Genomic DNA, 21,508 nt, shown 5'->3' on the forward strand with positions numbered 1-21,508 from the left:
AAGTAGCGAGCGTTTGCAACGAAAGAATAAAAGAAAATAAATCTTATTCATTCTTTCCGGTTTCCTCTGGAGCTATTGTTTTTATTTCACTTTGTGAAAACGGGATGCTCTTCTTTAAGGATTTGCACTTTTTCAACATGACAGAGAGAGAGGAGAGAGAGAGAGAGAGAGAGAGAGAGAGAGCAAATCTACCACCATGAAAAACATCTAGTGAACTACCTCAAGACGACCATATCCAAATGTCAACGATTTGAAAAATTTTCATTTTTTTGGAGAGAGAGAGAGAGAGAGAGAGAGAGAGAGAGAGAGAGAGAGAGAGAGAACCTAACAACATTCGAAAACCATAAAGTGAATAACCTCAACATGACAACAGCCAAATGTCCCAAGCGAACACAAGTGTGCAACGCGCCTATGAATATGCAAACGTAAGCAACAGAGCGTGTAATTGCAACTGCCATCGCTCTTGTTGATTGCATTTTCTTTCCCTCTCCTTTTTTCCTTTGATACTTTTTTTTAATCCACAAAATCACTGAATCACTTGAAATATTCATCGAAAATCTCAAGAGCACTGAACCGCATAAATTCGTCGAATGGGAGAATTTCTTTTCGAGTGAGTCCGCAACAAGATGAAGCCAGCTCACAACTTCTGGCGAAATAGCAATGGGCAGGGAGCGAGGTTGTGTGTTTCTTGGGGGGCGGGGGCGGGGGTGGCCGTTTTGCTCCTTCTTCAAGTCTCGCGCCTTTCAATTCTTGACTTCTAACAACACATATGGATTCGCTCTGCGCACTGAATGAAATGCTGGATTGAAGACTAGCAGAACTCATTAAACAGAGATATAAAAAAGTACAAAGTTTGAAGAGAGAAAAGTAAGAGCAAAATGGAGCCGGATAAGAGAGGCCAATGAAGAAAGAATAGAATGGAAAGGCACAACTAAAAAAAGCAAAAGAAAAAAGCTGACATATAGATATGGATCCAGATGGAGGGAACTGAAGAATCCAAGAAGGAAAGGAGGCTTAGGACTCAGAGGAGACAGATTTGGAGGAGGAGGAGGGAGGAGGAGGGGGGGGGGGGGGGGGAGAGGGTGTGAGAGGCCGAAAAGCCCCTTTTCCCGGATGTAAATTTATGCGCTTTCCAGAGGCTTTGGGAATCATCATGCAAGATTTCACGCTTTTAATCCTTTGGAGAACGACGACGCCATCGCCGGATGTAAGCGATTCCCTAAAAGCAAATTGATTCCATCGGTGGAATCTACTGGCTTAGGCATCTGGCTGATCATGTACGCATTTATGCGTCAGAGTTATATGTTAGCCGCTCACTTATTTACCGGTCGTTAGCATTCGTCTGGAATCCACTCGGGTAATGCTCCAGCCTTGCTCGTTTAGAAGATGATACACGAGGCTAAAACTGGGCCTAGGGTAACACAACATTTGTTACTGTGTGTGTGTGTGTGTGTGTGTGTGACATGTCTTAATGTTTCTCCGTTTTGGACTAAACATATCTTAATTAATAATTAATTAACTGAATTCCAAACGTCTACGCTTTTAGTGTATATATATATTATATAGTGGATATTATATAAATATATATATACATATATATATATATATATATATATAATATATATTGATTGATTTGTTAGTTCTTACTGGCGTCGCAACGACGAGATTATTGACGCAGCTATATATATATATATATATTCTATATATATATATATATATATATATATATATATATATATAATATATAATTATATATATATATAAAGAGAGAGAGAGAGAGAGAGAGAGAGAGGAGAAGGAGGAGAAGAGAGAGAGCTATCATCATGAAAACTGAGTAAGTCAGGTAACAAACAACTGATGGTGTAAACCCAGTCACGATTATATAACGTAGAAACTACTCTTTCTTGCCATCTGTAACTCTCTCTCTCTCTCTCTCTCTCTCTCTCTCTCTCTCTCTCACCGAATCGCTCAATCATGCCGGAATGAGAGAGAGCACACAGTGGCTAGTTCAGACGGATAATCTCAGGGATGACAAAACATCTAGAGATAAGACTTACTATGAAGAGGAAAAAATAATGTTTCGAGCGACGAGTGCTTTTCCAGATGGAAGAGAGAGAGAGAGAGAGAGGAGAGAGAGAGAGAGAGAGAGAGAGAGAGAGCATGATCGAAATGTAGAGTAGCTGAAAAGAATGACTGTGGAATCGAGGGAAAGAGGATGGGTGACAAACACGAGAGAAAAAGAGGAGGAATCAGAAGACTTCGGCAAAAGAAAATATATCAGAAAAGAGATACCAAATTCTGGGACCATATTTTTATTTGATAGTGACAAAAACTGTCCTTAAAATATCAAGGGAAAGCACCTCATACATACATACATATATACTATATGCATACACAAGTATGCATAAATGTATTCGTAAAAGGTGCTATGACCTCCCAGCTGCTAAACTTCCTCACAGTGTTCGGATAATCTTGTCACTAAAAAGCCTTTAACAAATGAAGTGAAATTTGGAGAAGTTAAGGGGTTATTGTGGCTATTACTAAGGTATTTGATCTTGTAAAAAAACACCAGTAACTTTATATATATATATATATATATATATATATATATATATATATATATATATATATATACATTCATATATATATATATATATATAATCATATATATATATATATATATATATATATATATATATATGTAAAGTGTGTGTGTTTGTGTGTGTGCGTATACCTCTATCTCTATCTATCTATCTATCTATCTATCTATCTATCATCTATCTATCCATAGAAATTGTAACAGCCACGATGCCTCTTAATATCGCAAATTGTGGCTATTGCAATTTCATATGTATCTGGTAAAAAATATCAGAAGATTCTGCATATATATACTATATATATATATATATATATATATATATATATATATATATATATATATATATATATACAAGAAAAGTCTATTTCTTTGCATGAACGCTATACAGATCCACATTTCTTGACCAAATTTAGTGCGGTTTAAATATACGTAAGTCAATATCACACCGGGGAAGGATATGGTGAAAACAGAATTATAAACGGACCATTGGTTGGGTAAACGGGGGGATTGTGGGAAGGGGGTGAAATGCAAAAATTACCAAAACAACGGATATCAGTGTCTAATCCTTAGTTTCCAAGGTCGCTGAGAAAAAGTGACACTCCTGATGCCCTTTGAGTCCATAGTTTTCGAGGTAGCTGAGATGAATAGTGACACTCTCGATGCCCTTTAAGTCTAAGTTCATCCCCGATAGCAAGGTGGTGGGAAGGGGATGACATGTAAAAAAATAACTCAAAACAACAGATACTACTATGAGATCCAGGGTCTCTGTAACACGGTTTTTTGGACTTTGCTCCTTGTCAAAGCATCGGATGTAGCTGAAAGTTGACATAGGTATATTTTACAACCACACACAAATTTTGTCAGCATTATCAATAACCTAAACCCGATAGTTTTAATTTTTATAGAGTAAAAATGATCTAGCCGACGCCATGGCCAATGATTACGAGCCAAGAGCCGAAAAACATTCATTACGTAAGCAATGTTGCCCCGCCCATCCACCAGACAGAAACTCATCAGCTCTGAAACCCAAAGACTTTATGAATGGCGGAACGATACATAGATGTGGGTGGGGTATCAGTGCTAACGTAGTAATACTACTGTAGCAGTAGTGCCGCAACAGTATAGCAGTAATATACACGAAGTAAACGTTTAGGCCAACTGCTTGGATCCTTGAGGATCATTTAGCACTTCTTACAACTACTAGAGAAATTAGTTTTTATAGCCAGAAGTTAAATTTCCTAATCCAACAGTGCCCATGGTAGCCTTCAGTGTTATCCTGAATTATAACGAGTCGAAAGTGGGTGGAGCCTCATGAAGTCATCATTCTGACGATAATTATTGGTGAAGGTTTAAAGCCAATATACGGTACCGGCTATTTTTTCTTCAGTAAATAGGTAGATGGCCAATAAATAAAAATTGCTTGCCATTGGATATAGCAGTTATCAAATCAAGCTTTCTACTATGTTTTTGAAAATTACCAACTATTCCCTACATCTTGTCAATCTGATTGTGACCTATAAAGTAGACTGTAAGTTCTTAGGAAACCTATTTTGGGAGTTAGACTAACTAATAATCGAAGTGCATTTGTATTTCTTAACATATTTTGTTGGTTTGTTCATTATGACAATTATCAGTGGAGAGGTTCCAGAGTTCATAAAGGTGTACTGCTTTGCTTGTATTTAAATTTGTATGTCATTGTTGCCAGAGGTTTAGCCTTCGATACGTATAGCCAATCATCCATCGAGAAAGAGGGAAGAAATGCCGTCATAAGTTACGTAACGAGTGCGTTTGAAACCTTTTCTCTGAGTAAGTTGGCCCGTCTTCAAAAAATGTCACTTTTACATTATAAGTACCAAATTTATGCAACCTACGTAATGCAGAATACAGTCAAAATTTATGTGTAGATATAATATGTATTCTGAATAAGCGTTATATTTATGAAATGCATAGATAAAAAGTTATTGCGAAAAAACCGTGTTACAGAGGCCCTGAATCTCATAGTAGTCTCTAATTTATAGTTTTCAAGGTTGCTGAAATAAGAAGTGACACTCCTGATGTCCTTTAATTCTAAGTTCAGCCCTGATAGGAAGGTGAGGTGGGAAGGAGGTGACATGTAAAAATAACTGAAATCTACATATACTTTTGTCTAAACCATAGTTTTTGAGGTCACTGAGATGAAAGTGACATTCCCAATGCGGGTAAAAGAAATGAAAAAAACTATGGATATTAGTGCCTAATCCATAGTTTTTCAGGTCACTGGGATGAATAGAAACATTCCCGATGCCCATCAAGTCCAAGTTCAGCCCTGATAGGAATGGGGGGTTGAAGTGGTGAAATATAAAATGTCAAAAATGCTGTACCATGTAATTGAAACAGGAAATTAACTGGAAAGAGAGAGAGAGAGAGAGAGAGAGAGAGAGAGAGAGAGAGAGAGAGAGAGAGAGAGTTTATCAGTTATCATTCAGTTTTCCCTGGCAGTGCCGGGTTGGTCAGCTAGTATGTATATATATATATATATATCTATATATATATATATATATATATATATATATATATATATATATATATATATATATATATATATATATATATATAAAATAAATAAAGACAATGTCACATTTATATCGATAAATTTATACAAAAGTTCAATCCAATTAAATAATGTGCATAATGAATTTTCAATGAGTCACTGAAGAGAAACTCGGATCATTCGGATTCGATGCCACTAAATTGGTCAAACAATGCTTGGAATAGCTGGTGAAAAATATCAAAGAAACTAAAGCGATTCGAGTGGATATTTGTCAGACCAAGCAAACAAGTCCACCTCTATAATTCTGAGAGCATGCGGTACCGTGCTTGCCATCTCCCCTCTGGGCGATTGTGTTATGTTTGCATGCACCTGCCAATCTGCCTCTTGCTTGCGCGTATTTGCCCTTCTGTTTTTGTTTGTATGCTCAATCATTTTTGCTCGTAGGCGCGCGCTCACGAATATAAGGCTTAGATCTAAGCCGTCTGCGTGCGAGCCTGAGAGTGTTTGTCCGGTAGTAGTATATGCTTCAGTACGCGGTGGATTGACGCCTGCAGATGGCAAAGGCGTATCCAAACCGAGCGAATGAATGGACAAGAGGAGGTCCGAAGGGGGAGAGGGGGAGGGAGTTACAATTGAGAAGAGCAAACGAGACCTTACAACCACCGCCACTACAGATAGTGAAACATGATAAGGGGGAAGTCGGCAGTGGAGAGAGGAAACGGTGAAGAGGTGTGGTTGGAATAGTTTGGACAAAAGGGTACACAGAAGGCTTAGGGTTGCCGCGATTTTGGGGGTGCGGCGATGGGGGAGGAGGGTCACGTTATACCAGATGACACAGTTCGGGAAGGGGGAAGGTTCGGGAGATAGGGAGACAGAAAGGGTATGGGGGAGGGGGGGAGAGGGAAGCCACGGGTTGGGAGGGAGTAGGTTAGATGACAGACACACAGATGGGGGAAAAAAATTTCGGGCGATGGCTACGACCCTGAAACCGCCACCACGCCCACCCGCCCAGCCCTCTGTGTGCCGAAGAACAATACAGTCTCAAACCCACCCAGATAGCGTCGTCGGCGTCAATAGCGATTTTGGCAGAGAGGACAACCAACTGCCTCTTTCCTCATCGGGGTCTTTAGCGTCTGGGCCGTGTGACGCCACCTTAGTAACAACTCACCTGTAAAGAAAAGAACGGAAGTGAACATTCAATTATTCGTAAGGTCATACAAACAAGAAATTATCATGGAAATACCGTATGACGTCAAATGTTCACATAAAATAACCCCCTTTCCATTCGAAAACATATAAACAGAAGAAGAAAAAATCTAAGATGAAAGAATTAATTAACAGCCTGTAAATAATCACTATTAATCAACACGAACGTATATATGAAGACACAAACAATTATTCTAATATGTGATAAAATAGGAAAAAAGGCAGGCAAAAAAAAGATACAAATAAAAAAATCGAGACAGACAAATCAATAGACATACAATTGCCCCATTACGTAAAGTGGTTGAGAAATGCAATCCCGACAGCGGACATAAATTAAGAAAAAAAAGAGAAAGAGAGAGAAAAATCGGAAGTCAATACCGCCAAAGTACTCGATCAAAATCCGCAAACACCATTAAAGCTACATTCTGCTTTTACTTCAAGCTCCATTAATATCTGAGCGAGTGAGTTCCCACTGAATGGCGATACCATAACAAAGAAGGCCCATCAAATTTATCATCGTAATATCGAGAGATGTCGTTAGAGTACATAACATGAGACCATGCTTTATGATGATGGAAACAAGAACGACACCATTTTTGTCATAATTAAAAACAAATCATCTGAAGGTTTCTTCCCTTCATAAAATCGGCCTCACTAACCACGTTTCAAGAACGAAATTCTTCAATGTTGGTTTCATCATTTCAATATTCACACCCTCGCATTTGCGATCAAAATCAGGATGACAGAAGCGCATCTCTGACTCACTTGTCTGTCAAAAGTCGATGAGACTTTCAATGCCCCATTTCTATCCAGGCCTCAATTATGATTCTTACCATTTCAGTAGATTAAACCTATTCACAAGGAACAAGCACACAGGGGCCACTGACCTGAAATTCAAGCTTCCTAAGGATGTTGGTTTCAACCACCCACCACAGACCCCACACTGCAGCAGTCACTGATCATGATACAGAGCCAGTGATTTAGCATAGCCCTGGGGGAGGGGGGAACCCGCAACATCTGAGAGGCACGCCACGACACTAGCGACCCTACCAGCGGACCAGTAGAGGAAGAAGAGGAAGAAAAAGGAAAACCATCAGCCTCCCGAAGGAGGGAAGGTCGCCCAGTCGGAGAACTGCCTAAGAACCGAGACACAGGGAAGGATTTCCCACATTCATTTCTTTGGTTCTACTTCAAAAAAATGTTTGCGCCTAATTATTCCCGGGAGTAGTCTCAGACGTTGTCACCCAAAGGCAAAGTTAAATTTTCTGGAAAAACGTCCAGATTTAGATGAAATGGAAAATGACCTTATTATCCTACAAAAGCGAAGCAAAGGAAAAAGAGGGAAATAAGTAAGACAGCGCAAGATTTAAAAGTTAGAAAAAATATAAACGTTCTGGGAACTCATCCTCAACTGAAACTTCACAGTGAGAGAGCGAGAGAGAGAGACAGAGAGAGAGAGAGGAGGAGGAGGAGGAGGAGGAGGAGGAGGAGGATATTGAGTAAACATTTCTTAATCAGAGCGACGAAAGTAAGGTCGCTCCTAATTGGTGTTGACCTAAGCATCAAATGATACTTTTAATTCTCTCGTTATTTTATTTTTTCCGCTCTTTTGAGTTTTATTTTCATTTTCTACTTCCCGTTCCCGTAAGTCGAGCTTAGGTCATTAGGAAAAATTCCCAACTGAATATTTCAGCGGGTAACCATGAGATTAATGATCTCCTTTTCAACGACTGTTTGGTTTAGCCTCGAGTGGAGGATCGGCCTCTAGTGCCACTGGAAGCGATGATCTCCAGGTGGAGTTTCACGTACCCGATCGAGTCCGTCGGAAGGAAAGCTCTTCTTCATTTGGGAGGGAGAAAAACAGATGTCATTCTCCTCTGCATAAACACCTGTTCTGTCATAGCCGGGTAGTTCTTTCAAGTCGGCTCGAATCGTGGCGTAGACCAAGAGTTTTTCCTGTGAGTTTTCAAAATCCGATTGATGGTTTTCAGTGGAAAAAGAATCCAAGGGAATCAGGGGATCCAAAAGCTAATATCTTATTGTGTACTGGCGTTGTGTTTACATTATCTGGCGAATGGCTTCAACAGTTTTTTTTATCTTGCACTTGAGAAGCTATACAACATTTTAAAATTTTAATAGCATTACAAGCAGAATTTTATCAAAGCGGACTTAAATTTACCCAAAAATTAACAAATATAATTTTATCCTACCGTTCGGGTTGACATTTAAATACTGTCAGCATGGACATTTTACGAATAATCTATGTATTTCAATGTTAATATTTTTCTGTAGTTACCCATATCAGATTTTATCAGTATATATCTATCTTTTATTAGTCTTGATTTGATAAATCGTCTAATACCATCGTTTTTATGTTTTATTCCTGCTTTGTGGGCAGCCAAATCCCCGCAACATAATCGCAATTCAAAATGACAGCAGTGTTCCTCCTGTCCTTTTTTAAAATGTGCATCAAAATCCAACTTCAAAACTTTCAGTAAACTTTTTGTCTTCATGTTACACAATTCAGCAGTTTTCATATACAGAAATGAGTTCCATATATCACTTGTCTTCTGACCAGCGCTGAATCTAGTCTGTGACATGAATGTAGCTCACCAGAAAATGACGTACGTCTTTGGTGCATAAGCTTCCTAAATATCGGTAGGACAAGGCATTCAGTTGGAAACCTCATCCCCACAAATACATGCCTAGAGTAATAGCTTCTGAATTTCAGAGATGGAATAACGAGACTTATGTTTTCCCGTTGACTTTTATCATATAATGGATGACCTCAAACGCTGTCTTTACTGCCATGTTTACCTAATTCACATTTCTCTGTATTTATGTATCACAATTCTTCTCTGTCAAACCATTTATGTTCATGTTCTGCTGTGTATGTTCTTGTATGTGTTCAAAACCGTTTCATTTTGTTGGTCTTTGATTTTCTAATTACCGCCAATTATGCCTTTACCATTCTTAATGTCAAGAAATATTACTGCATCTGTATTGCCTCATGCTGTGAATACTATAATTATTATTACTATTATTATTGGACCAAACAAAAACTTCTTTCAGTTTTCTTCTGAAGATGGTAAAAGAAACCCACAAGATTACCGAGTATAACTTGTTTACTTGTACTTAAGTATTTACATAGTATTTTATTTAAAACTCGAGTACTTTCAGGCCACAGATAGGGCCTGAAAGTACTCGAGTTTTAAGTAAAATACTATGTAAATACTTAAGTACAAGTAAACAAGTTATACTCAGTAATCTTCTGGGTTTCTTTTTATTATTATTATTATTATTGCTCTATCACAGTCCTCCAATTCGACTGGGTGGTATTTATAGTGTGGGGTTCCGGGTTGCATCCTGCCTCCTTAGGAGTCCATCACTTTTCTTACTATGTGTGCCGTTTCTAGGATCACACTCTTCTGCATGAGTCCTGGAGCTACTTCAGCCTCTAGTTTTTCTAGATTCCTTTTCAGGGATCTTGGGATCGTGCCTAGTGCTCCTATGATTATGGATACGATTTCCACTGGCATATCCCATATCCTTCTTATTTCTATTTTCAGATCTTGATACTTATCCATTTTTTCTCTCTCTTTCTCTTCAAATCTGGTGTCCCATGGTATTGCGACATCAATGAGTGATACTTTCTTCTTGACTTTGTCAATCAACGTCACGTCTGGTCTGTTTGCACGTATCACCCTATCTGTTCTGATACCATAGTCCCAGAGGATCTTTGCCTGATCGTTTTCTATCACTCCTTCAGGTTGGTGCTCGTACCACTTATTACTGCAAGGTAGCTGATGTTTCTTGCACAGGCTCCAGTGGAGGGCTTTTGCCACTGAATCATGCCTCTTTTTGTACTGGTTCTGTGCAAGTGCCGGGCATTCACTTGCTATGTGGTTTATGGTTTCATTTTTCGTATTGCACTTCCTACATATGGGAGAGATGTTATTTCCGTCTATCGTTCTTTTGAACATATCTGGTTCTTAGGGCCATGATCTTGTGCCGCTGTTATCATTCCTTCAGTTTCCTTCTTTAGCTCTCCCCTCTGTAGCCATTGCCAATTGTCATCGCTGGCTAGTTCTTTAGTCTGTCTCATGTATTGTCCGTGCATTGGTTTGTGTGCCAGTACTCTGTTCTGTCTGTCTTTCTCCTGTCTCTGTATATTTCTGGGTCTTCGTCTACTTTTATTAGTCCTTCTTCCCATGCACTCTTTAGCCACTCGTCTTCACTGGTTTTCAGATATTGCCCCAGTGCTCTGTTCTCGATGTTGACGCAGTCCTCTATACTTAGTAGTCCTCTCCCTCCTTCCTTTCGTGTTATGTATAGTCTGTCCGTATTTGCTCTTGGGCTGTAGTTAGTGCTTTGTGTATTGTCATATGTTTCCTGGTTTTCTGATCTATGCTGCGGAGTTCTGCCTTCGTCCATTCCACTATTCCTGCGCTGTATCTGATTACTGGCACTGCCCATGTGTTTATGGCTTTTATCATGTTTCCGGCGTTGAGTTTTGACTTGGAGTATCGCCTTGAGTCTCGCATATTTGCTTTCTGATGGTGTCCTTCATCTCTTGGTGTTTTATATCCACCCTCCTTCCCATTATTCCAGGTATTTGTATCCTGTCTCATCTATGTGTTTGATGTTGCTCCATCTGGTAGCTTTATCCCTTCAGTTCTCGTTACTTTGCCATTTTTGTATGTTGACTAAGGCGCATTTTTCTATTCCAAAACTCCATCCTTATGTCCCAGATACAATCCTTACAGTCTGGATTAGGGTATCCTAGTTTCCTTGATGCTCTTACCATACAGCTTGATGTCGTCCATGAACATCAGATGGTTGATTCTGTTGCCTCTTTTCTTGAGTTGGTACCCGGCATCCATTTTCTGTAGTACTTTTGTCATGGGAATCATGGCTACTACGAAGAGTAGTGGGGACAGTGAGTCGCCCTGGAAGATCCCTCTCCTGATATTAACCTCTGCTAGTCTTATTCCAGAGCTTGTAAGTATTGTATTCCAATTGCGCATTGTATTTTTGAGGAAGCTGATGTTTTCCTCTGCCCCATATATTTTCAGGCATTCTATTATTATTATTATTATTATTATTATTACTTACTTACTTTTTAGCAAGCTGTGCTTGCATACTGTATCTATTAAGATCTTAAGCAGGAAATATTATTATTATATTATTATAATTATCATTATCACTACAATGTTTGAGTAGAGCACAATATTTTTTATCCACGTTGTAGGGCAAAATAAAATGTGAAATCTTCATTTAAAAGCCGTAGAGTTATGTATAGTCATCTATGGAACAAGCCAATTTTTACTGATTTTACACATATTTTAAAGAACCGTTTCAGACCAATCTCTCACTGTTTTCAATTCAGCACATGAATAACATATCGTGGTAAGAGTCCTCGGAGAGCAGTGATTGAGAGAGAGAGCGAGAGCAGTAGGACCCGACAACCAACCAGAAACTAGACTGTAGCCTCATTTCTCACATACACATAGAAACCGTCCTTCCTATTTCTTGCCTTGCGGACAATAACTATACGAGAGAGAGAGAGAGAGAGAGAGAGAGAGAGAGAGAGTGATCTGTATAGGATAGCTGCAAGCAAAACTTTTACCATTTTCAATAATAATAATAATAATAATAATAATAATAAGAATAATAATAATAATAATAATAATGTGAACAGTAAAAAAAAAAAAAATATCATGTTCAGTTTAATAAATGTTAAAAAAAGCGTATATATATAATATATATATATATATTATATATATATATATATATATATATATATATATATACAAATATAAGAGAGAGAGAGAGAGAGAGACTGTATAAGATAGCTGCAATAATAATAATAATAATAATAATAATAATAATAATAATAATAATAATAATAATAATAATAATAATAATAATGTGAACTGTAAAAAATATCATGTTCAGTTTAACAAATATTAAAAAAAGCGTATAGATTCATTATAAGTATATACTGGTTCACCTTTGAGGAAGTGGCCTCAAAGGTTTACCCAGCTTCAATGAAATCGAATATTTCTGTGTCCGATGTCTCTCATCAATTCCTCATTTCCTTGGGGCTTTCTGTGGGGTTAGTCGGTGTGCTTCCACAAGAGGTGGAGCTGAGGTTTGGCTGTCATCCTCGCCTGACATCAAGTCTGTTTATGAGGCACAGTACAGTACAAAGAAAAAAAGACAACGGCTAAAGGTTGAGAGTACATTAAACAAGTCCGGAAAGTCTCCTAATATTGCTTACAATTGCCACTCAACAGCCACCCTTTCGTTTTTCAAGTATTTCTTTGAAGAACTATCATTTTTCAGCGTAAAATAGTGAGATACATCTTTAACGCGTATTAATATCTGAAGCTATGACCATTAAAGTAGAAACCGTCACTCAAAGTTTAGACAGCATTAATTAACATGCTCCCAAGTGACAAATGACACGGAATCCCACAGAACAAACGAAACAATGGCAATTAGTCGAAATATATTCCTCAGACTCATTACGTGTATTCGAAGACATTACAAATCTGTGACCACTTCGCAAAAAATTATATATCCCAAATACACAAGAAATAAACCAGTAAATGTTATATTAGCTAATATTGTTATAAGTATTATTTCTACTACCATTCGTAATACTAATACCTGACATCTACTGTTAAAACATATCAACGATGCTTGTTATCAAATCCTGAAAACATATCTCATCTTCAGCCACTGTCCCAACCCTTTCTAAGCGATGACTAATATCTACCTAGTTGCTTACATCATAAAGAGAACTCGAAGAATTTTCTATATTCAGACAACTGCTTGGATGAAGTTAGGAAATTTTTGCAGGCTGCTTCTTCAAGCAAGAATCCGTGTTGGCATGAGGCCAGCTTCATTTAACAACAGCAAAATGTTATATGGCCCTCTAGTAATAATAATGTTCTAAAGGGTCCATCCACAACAATAAACAGTTGCGAGTCCGTGTATAATTTTTAAAACTTTACAAAAAGCTTTCGAACCCTTCCCTGGGTTCATCTTCAGTCCAAATGAACAATTAATTACAACATTCACCTCAGTACATGTTGTAACTAATTGTTCATTTGGACTGAAGATGAACCCAGTGAAGGGTTCGAAAGATTTTTGTAAAGTTTTAAAAATTATATACGGACTCTCAACACTGTTTATTATTGTGGACCCTTTAGAACATTATATATTCTCTCGCGATAGAGTTTTCCCAAATAATAATAATAATAATAATAATAATAATAATAATAATAATAATAAATAATAATAATAATAATAATAATAATAATAATAATAAGCCAGTAGCCAGCAAACTACATGGAAATATCGTTTACTGAACTGCTTTCTTCCTATCATAGAAAAAATTATTTATGTGGCTTCAAAATATTGATCTTAATGTTATGATACATACATATATATATATATATATATATATATATATATATATATATATATATATATATATAGATATATATATATATATATATATGATATCACTGCGAGGTCTTCTTTGGTTTTTATTCTACCAGGTCACCACAATCAGAGACAAGATAGTGAAAACGTTAGGAAGAGGCTTGTCCTCGTTATATTCTTTTAAACTTCCTTCGCAGTTTATGTTGTGTTATATACAGTCTACATAATCAACTGCATTTCAGTACCTAGGAAACCATCGCTGACGTCTCAGCCTCTTTTGATATTCGAATCATTTATATTTCAACATATTTGTTCCAAAAGCGAAGAAATTATTGAGAGGACTAAATGATGCAAAATAAAAACATAATCTTGTTTACTAATAATAATAAAATAATAAATAATCTAATAATAATAATAATAATAATATAATAATAATAATAATAATAATAATAATAATCAAAAATTAAAATAGTAGCACTTATCGCACAAATCTTTGAAATTGCGTCCATAATCCAATAATCACATTTTCACTAGAAAACAAGCACGTCCCTCAAATAAAAAAAAACCATGCATAAAAAACCCAATAACAATTCAATATTGATGCTGAATATAACTGTTATCCTGTATTTACCGTCTAAAGCGGCCGCCCACCCTTTCAAACAATAAAAGTAATTCCACATTTACAAAATCATTCCACATTTATGGGCTTTCCCGTTCGCGTCCGGGGGAAAAATTGTCGATGTAAAGATAAAAATGTAATTTACATTCAAGAATTTATTTCATGCCTCATATTAGTCCGTTGGAGGAATGGCCACTTACAATGCAGTTATGGATATGGATATATATATATATATATATATAATATCATATATATATATATATATATATATAATCGTTTATGAATGATATTCAGCTGTCTGCACATACATATACTTAAATTATTATATATAAATACATGCTACATACATACATACATACATACATACACATATATATATATATATATATATATATATATATATATATATATATACATATGTATGTATGTGTGTGTATATACTAATATATGAAGAATCTGCTGTTCAATTACATTATACTATATATATATATATATATATATATATATATATATATATATATATATATTATACATATATATATATGTGTGTGTGAGTGTGTGTGTGTGTGTGTGTGTGTCTCTATAAAAATATTCAAGTATAGTGCATGAGGTGTTAATGATAAAAGAATTCAAAAGTTCGCGGAGTCTGTCTGTATAACCATCCAATTTTACATCGCCACGTCAGTTATTGTGAAATGACACCACCATGAAATCCCACGAGCCGTACAAATTAATATCCTCATCAATTTCTTCCATCACAGCGCACCAAGTAACATCGAAATGAAAAATCCTAGAGAGAGAGAGAGAGAGAGAGAGAGAGAGAGAGAGAGAGAGAGAGAGAGAGCCTTCCGGACGGCAATTCGTCAAAGTAGCGCGCGATATTTTTGTGCCAGTCGTTACGGCCGCACAAAAGACCAGTCGATAACATATGCAAACGTATATCGCCAGAACCATCGGTAATTGTTGACGGTAAATACACGGACAAAAATTCGAGTTCATTGATTTGGCATAATGGTTGACAAGGACAAACAAAAGGGTGGGGAGGGCAGGGTGAGGGGGGGTGGGGAGAGGAAGGGAAGGAAAGCATGCCATTTGTCACAGCCGTTGCAACAAAGAGGACGACGGGAGTCGAGCTTGCAAATGACTTGCTTGTCAAATGTTCATCAAACAAAAGCTCCCAAAAAGCACTAAGGATTTTACATATGAGTACATGGACCCATTATGCTGGGACACTGTACTTTATTCTGCTGCTCTCTGTGTTAGTCTGCGCGATTAGTGAAGCAATTGTTCTCGCGTTATTTTCAATCGGTTTTTACTCTTCCCATTACTATGAATACCTACTCGGAGAGTTGTTACCTGTGAGCACCGGCCCTAGGAGCAATCTTCAACTGAAACTGAACGTGTAAGTAGGAATTCAGAGGAAGATAAAAAAAAACCTGATGTATATAAAAAATATTACAAAATTATTTTTTCAGATTAAATGAAATCGAAATATAAAACGTAAAGACACAATATTGAGCTCTCCATGCGCAAATCATTACAAGTTAATGCTTGCCTTGTGACTGGCCTCTTATTTGGTAAGTAATCTGTTCGTAGAAGCGGATAATTCAAAAATGATCAAATTATAAGCTTTCTTCAAAGTCTAAAAATACGACAACATTTAAGTTCCGGAAGAATCAATCTTATAAAGAGTTTCACCTACTGCGCGTGAGAATTAATTTTACTTTATCGACCACATGAAATAAAAATACAGATCTTTCCAAAGTTGCGAGGCAAATTAGTATTATCATCATTATTATTATTTAACTTATAATGTGTCAACCAGTTATTAACAGGTTACAAAGCTAAGTAACAAGAGACATCAAAATGTCTAAAATTACATACATATGACAACACCTTTAGGGTCGTGAATTTTTATTGCTATATTATCATCATCATCATCATCATCATATTACTATTAAACTTCAAAATCCAATACGTTTTGACAAATACAAGAAAGAAAGTCAATACTTATAATGAATTCTTTAGCTTTCAAGGGCTCTCCTTCTAGCCAGAAGGTATGTCTCGTAGCTGGGGAACTGTGTACTGTTTAATTCATGTGCCTCATAAAACACACAGGAAAGGTCTTTTTATGTCCTGTGTCATTATTATTATTAAAGTATCACTGGACCTAAATATGAGGGATACCATTCGTTCCACCACCCGTTACCAACCAATTAAAGCCAAACTGCCCTGTGGCCCCCATGTGTCCTCACAGCAGTGTCTTTTTAAACATTTATTTGTTTTTATTGGGATAAATATTTTTATTGGGGCAGTCTCGAAAAACAACCCAAGTCTATACTGCAGTTCGCGACCCATATCCAATGGGAATATGCATACATTATACCATCAAAAGGACCCAGATTCGTAACCAGGGCAAGAACGAGGCACAGGGAGAGCTCTCCGTTATAAATCTAATGTGCATTTGCTAACTTCCCAACAATTCATGTACTTGGTAATTTACAGATTGTGGTGGGTTGCTGTCATGGATGGAGAAAGCAGGGGTTCAACAGACGTATCCCAACACGCAATTAGGATCTAAAGGGCGACTCTTTCTGGAGCAATCCACTCTCTCTCTCTCTCTCTCTCTCTCTCTCTATACATACACACACATATATATTATATATATATATATATATATATATATATATTATTATATATATATATATCATATACATATAGTATACATACATTCATACACATATATGTATGTGTGCATATATATATATATATATATATATATATATGTATATATATATGTATGTGTGTGTGTGTGTGTGTGTAATGTGTGTGTGTAAATCAAACGACAGAAACAGCATGACAGCAACGAGAGCTCTGTGCATAATATGCAAGTCCGTTACTTGACATATGAGGTAACAAACAAATGCATAAATCACTATTGCAATGCTGCTAGTCTCCAACGTGAATATTAATCTTGGCTCGACACGGTCATAACCGATATTTCATTATGAAAAATGATAAATGATACCAGCAGATGTTACTTAACGCATGGACAAACAGAAATCCAGCGTCATAATTATCAACTTTTGCAACGAATGATTAAAAATCGTTTCTTTGAAACAAACTTTAAATCAGAAACTAAATTATAATGTGAATTATGCAAATCAATCATTTTAACAGAAGAATCTGGAGAAATGATTAATACAAGACTGGATTCCCTGAAGCACTAATAAAATGATTAAGAGAACCATTTATCAAATATATAGCGCAGAATCCAGAGCATTTATGAAAAAAAAAAATTATGCAGCAAGAATCTAATAAAAAAAACTAAACTGATAAGAAAAAAAACCTTGAAATGATAAATATAATTTCCGTTCTGAGTCACATTCAGATATACAAATGCAAATAGAACAGAAAAAACGAGAAGCAGATACAAATGCAAATAGAACAGAAAAAACGAGAAGCAGATGACAATGGCAATAAGTATAATATTAGTGATAAGAAGGAGAATAAAGAAGCGGAAAAAGTTTCCAAAGAAAAGCTCTGCTTTTTTGGTTCCTCGGCGTCAGCAGCAGCACCAGCAAGTGAATAAAGCATCGCATGTCAACCTGCAATACAGGATCTGGGTGAATCTCTCCCGGAGATAATGGCAGAGCAATGTATTGTTATCACTTGAATGAGAGAGGTTAACTAGAGATAATGGTATCAGAGAGTGAATGACGGTGTCGAGAGAGAGAGAGAGAGAGCATCAACGGGCAAAATCTCTACAACTTCAAAATAAACGAAACATAAATAGATAATAAAAAACAATGCGAATTCATCAAACCCGCACAAACGCACGGCAGCATTAAAAACCCACAAACTTTGATTACAAATATGTTCTTCCTTTCTGGAGATAAAAAAAGGAAAAAAAAAAAAGGAAAAAAAAACGCAGTTTGGTATCATTTAAACGAGAGAAAAGGAGAAATCGCGTACTAAAATAAAATGCAGTTAAAAAGCAGAGTAAAGAGGTACTTGTCTGTATCTGTATTTGTGTGTGAGAGAGAGAGAGAGAGAGAGAGAGAGAGAGAGAGAGAGAGAGTGTGTGGTTCGTTTTGTCTCTTAATACAAGGAGCTCTACGCCGGTATTTGCGTAGGGCCATCATTACTCGAGAGAAGGACGCACTTAAGGGCGTTATTATTGCCTTATGAAAGAAGAGAGATGTACGGACGATGCCTACCACTGTCCATGGACCGAGAACCAGAGAGAGAGAGAGAGAGAGAGAGAGAGAGAGAGAGAGAGAGAGAGAGAGACGTGCTGACAAATCATGTGTAAGGGGAGACAGGAAGAGAGAGAGAGGTGCTGACAAATCATGTGTAAGGGGAGACAGGAAGAGAGAGAGAGGTGCTGACAAATCATGTGTAAAGAGAGAGAGAGAGAGAGAGAGAGAGAGAGAGAGAGAGAGAGAGAATCATTCCTTTTTATACGAAGGTTTCTGAAAAAGATAGTCTAAAAGTAAACAACAGAGTATCAATGCATCGTGGCCTATATACACATGAATGGAAGAGAGAGATAGAGAGAGAGAGGAATCATTCCTTTTATCCGAAGGTTTCAGAAAAAAGATAGTCAAAAAGTAACAGAGCTCAAGGCATGGTCCATATAACATAATTGAATGAAAGAGAGAGAGAGAGAGAGAGAGAGAGAGAGAGAGAGAGAGAATCACAATATGACCTGATGGCAACCCTCCCCTCCCTGCCCCACCACACCAACCCCTCCCTCCCTAATAGAGAGAAATACCGACCGACGGACAGCTGCTGCTGCTGCAGGAGTCCGAGGGAAGATTCCTCCTCCCTTATTAATGACTCCATCGCTTCCATTATTTGGGGACTCGGAATCTGCCTTGATATTTTCGCCACAATGTCGTCATTCCTCTGTTAATTGTACGCGGAGGGTTATTAATGAATGATCTGACTAATGTATCTAGACAGCATCATGACATTAATGAATGGAAAAATACAAATCAGAGCAAAAAGATTTGCATTCACGACTTACTTATTCGCTCGTATATTTTCAAACTGTAAAAGTATCAAATATGATTATGTATATGGATTTGAGTGCATGTACTACTTACATACTTATATTTTCGAAATGTAAAAGTATAAAATAAGATTACGTGTATGGAATTGTGTGCATGTACTTACATATTTATAAAAGGTACATGAAACTCCAAAGGAAACTAAATATATTAGATACTAACGCATGGTTACACGACCCCAATAAGAACCATATCATGAAAAATGAAATAAGAACATTCAAATGACACACAAACAAACCCACTCACACAGGCACAGACAGACAGACACACACAAAACTGTTTATATATATATATATATATATATATATATATATATATATATGTGTGTGTGTGTGTGTGTGTGTGTGTGTGTGTGTGTGTGTGTGTGTGTGCGTGTACAAGTGGCTTGTTTGCTTTAAACCAAATGCATTATGTAGTTGTTGAAGTTTGAAAGAAACAAACTCCCATGCATACAATATACATTTTGGAAGAGAAAACATATTGCCATTTGACATTTGTGCTTGTATTAGTCCTTTAGTTCATTCGTCCCAGAGGTATATCTCTATATTTAGGCCATTTGCATGATCAAATGTGTTTTGTACACTAAAAGCAATGCCATTATTCATAGAATGCCTTCGGGAAGTTGCCTAGAGATGTGGTTCCAAAGAAAACAAAAGCTCTTGTTAAAAGTGCACTGTAGTCAGGAGTCATATTAATAATTATGAGGCAAATGTTACTTTTAAATCACTATCGCATTAAGGCTGTAATTCGTCGTATTCCCGATGGATTTTGATGCGATTCTCTCGATTTTAACATTCGAATTCGGTGCAAATGCTTCGTTAGCTCAATAGCCCCAACTGTAATGTGGGGAATGTGGGATTCACTGTGAGGTCAATCTTAAACCAGACAAATAATTAATATTGAACCTCCGACACACACGCACACATATATATACTATATGTAATGTGTGTGTATGTATTTATGTACGTATGTATGTGTGAGCGTTCGCATGTGTATGTACAAACGATATGGAGACATATCAAAATCTAAACATAAAAATTAGAATTAAATATCGCCAACGTGATCGCCCTCACATACTTGTATCTTAAGAAAGCGAGAGAAAAGCAGACAGAAGTGGAGTAGGTAAAATGAAAACTCACGTTGCCAAAAATTTTAATTCGCCACAAGACAATAGTTTCTCGGCCCCTCCCGAATACAGTTCGAAGTAAAAAAGAGGAGATATATGGATAGCAGATAACTAAATAGATAGGGCATGGGTTGGGGGAGACATCTTTCTGCTTTAGTCTGCATTGCAGGGAATGTATCATTTCCATGGCAACCCTTACTATCAGCAGTGGCTTCACAAATTGTCTTCACCTATACTCTTACAGAAGACAATCTCGTCAAAATGTCAATGGAATCCAGCACAAGTCAGTAAGTGGTGGAGGAGACAGGATGACAACCACAGCAACCAGAGTCAAAAATTCGACTTAGGCCTCAGTCCCTCCTCTCTCGAATCTCAAAGCTCATTGCTCGTCTTCAGCTCAAGCTTAGCGACAGTGAAAGCGTTGCCTTCACTGTTCTACAGATGGTGTATCTAAAAGCACTGTAATAAAAATGATTGACAGTGCAGTAATAAACTACCACGGAAGCTCTGAAATAAATTTGAATAAGCACCAAAACACATCAACAGATAAATAATCACGCGAGAGACTACAAAGAAATAATCACCTTCAACACAAGCTTATCAAATAGGCACAATTTGAGTACTGACAAAACATAACGCATCTTGAATATGAATAACATTTGCAGTAAATAAACATAAATGACAACATCAAAATAACTATCCATGAAAAACTACTACTATCAAAACTAGCAACTACCAACTGGCCAGTTAAGACCTTTCGAACTTGCGCTAATTTTGCAGATATTCCCATTAACGGGGACTTTCCAATGAAGTTCTAAAGACGCTTTCATCACAAGCCAATTTGCGGCGCATTTGTTCGCAAAGTCTTATTCATAACAGCTCGCGGTCGCTTTGCACA

General features: G+C 37.0%; 1 protein-coding gene and 1 long non-coding RNA gene across 2 annotated transcripts in view; both read right to left on the reverse strand.

Annotated features, from left to right (window-relative positions):
* LOC135215807 (lachesin-like) overlaps positions 1-21,508 on the reverse strand; it is a 395,715-nt gene that overhangs the window by 147,276 nt on the left and 226,931 nt on the right. The gene's annotated exons all lie outside the window — the stretch shown is intronic.
* LOC135215902 (uncharacterized) overlaps positions 1-21,508 on the reverse strand; it is a 149,045-nt gene that overhangs the window by 35,994 nt on the left and 91,543 nt on the right. The window contains exon 2 of the long non-coding RNA XR_010314767.1: positions 6,181-6,297. This is a non-coding gene — a long non-coding RNA (uncharacterized LOC135215902). The remainder of the gene's footprint in view (positions 1-6,180; positions 6,298-21,508) is intronic.

The sequence above is a fragment of the Macrobrachium nipponense genome, chromosome 11 (assembly GCF_015104395.2).
Source record: "Macrobrachium nipponense isolate FS-2020 chromosome 11, ASM1510439v2, whole genome shotgun sequence".
Classification (NCBI taxonomy): Eukaryota; Metazoa; Arthropoda; class Malacostraca; order Decapoda; family Palaemonidae; genus Macrobrachium; species Macrobrachium nipponense.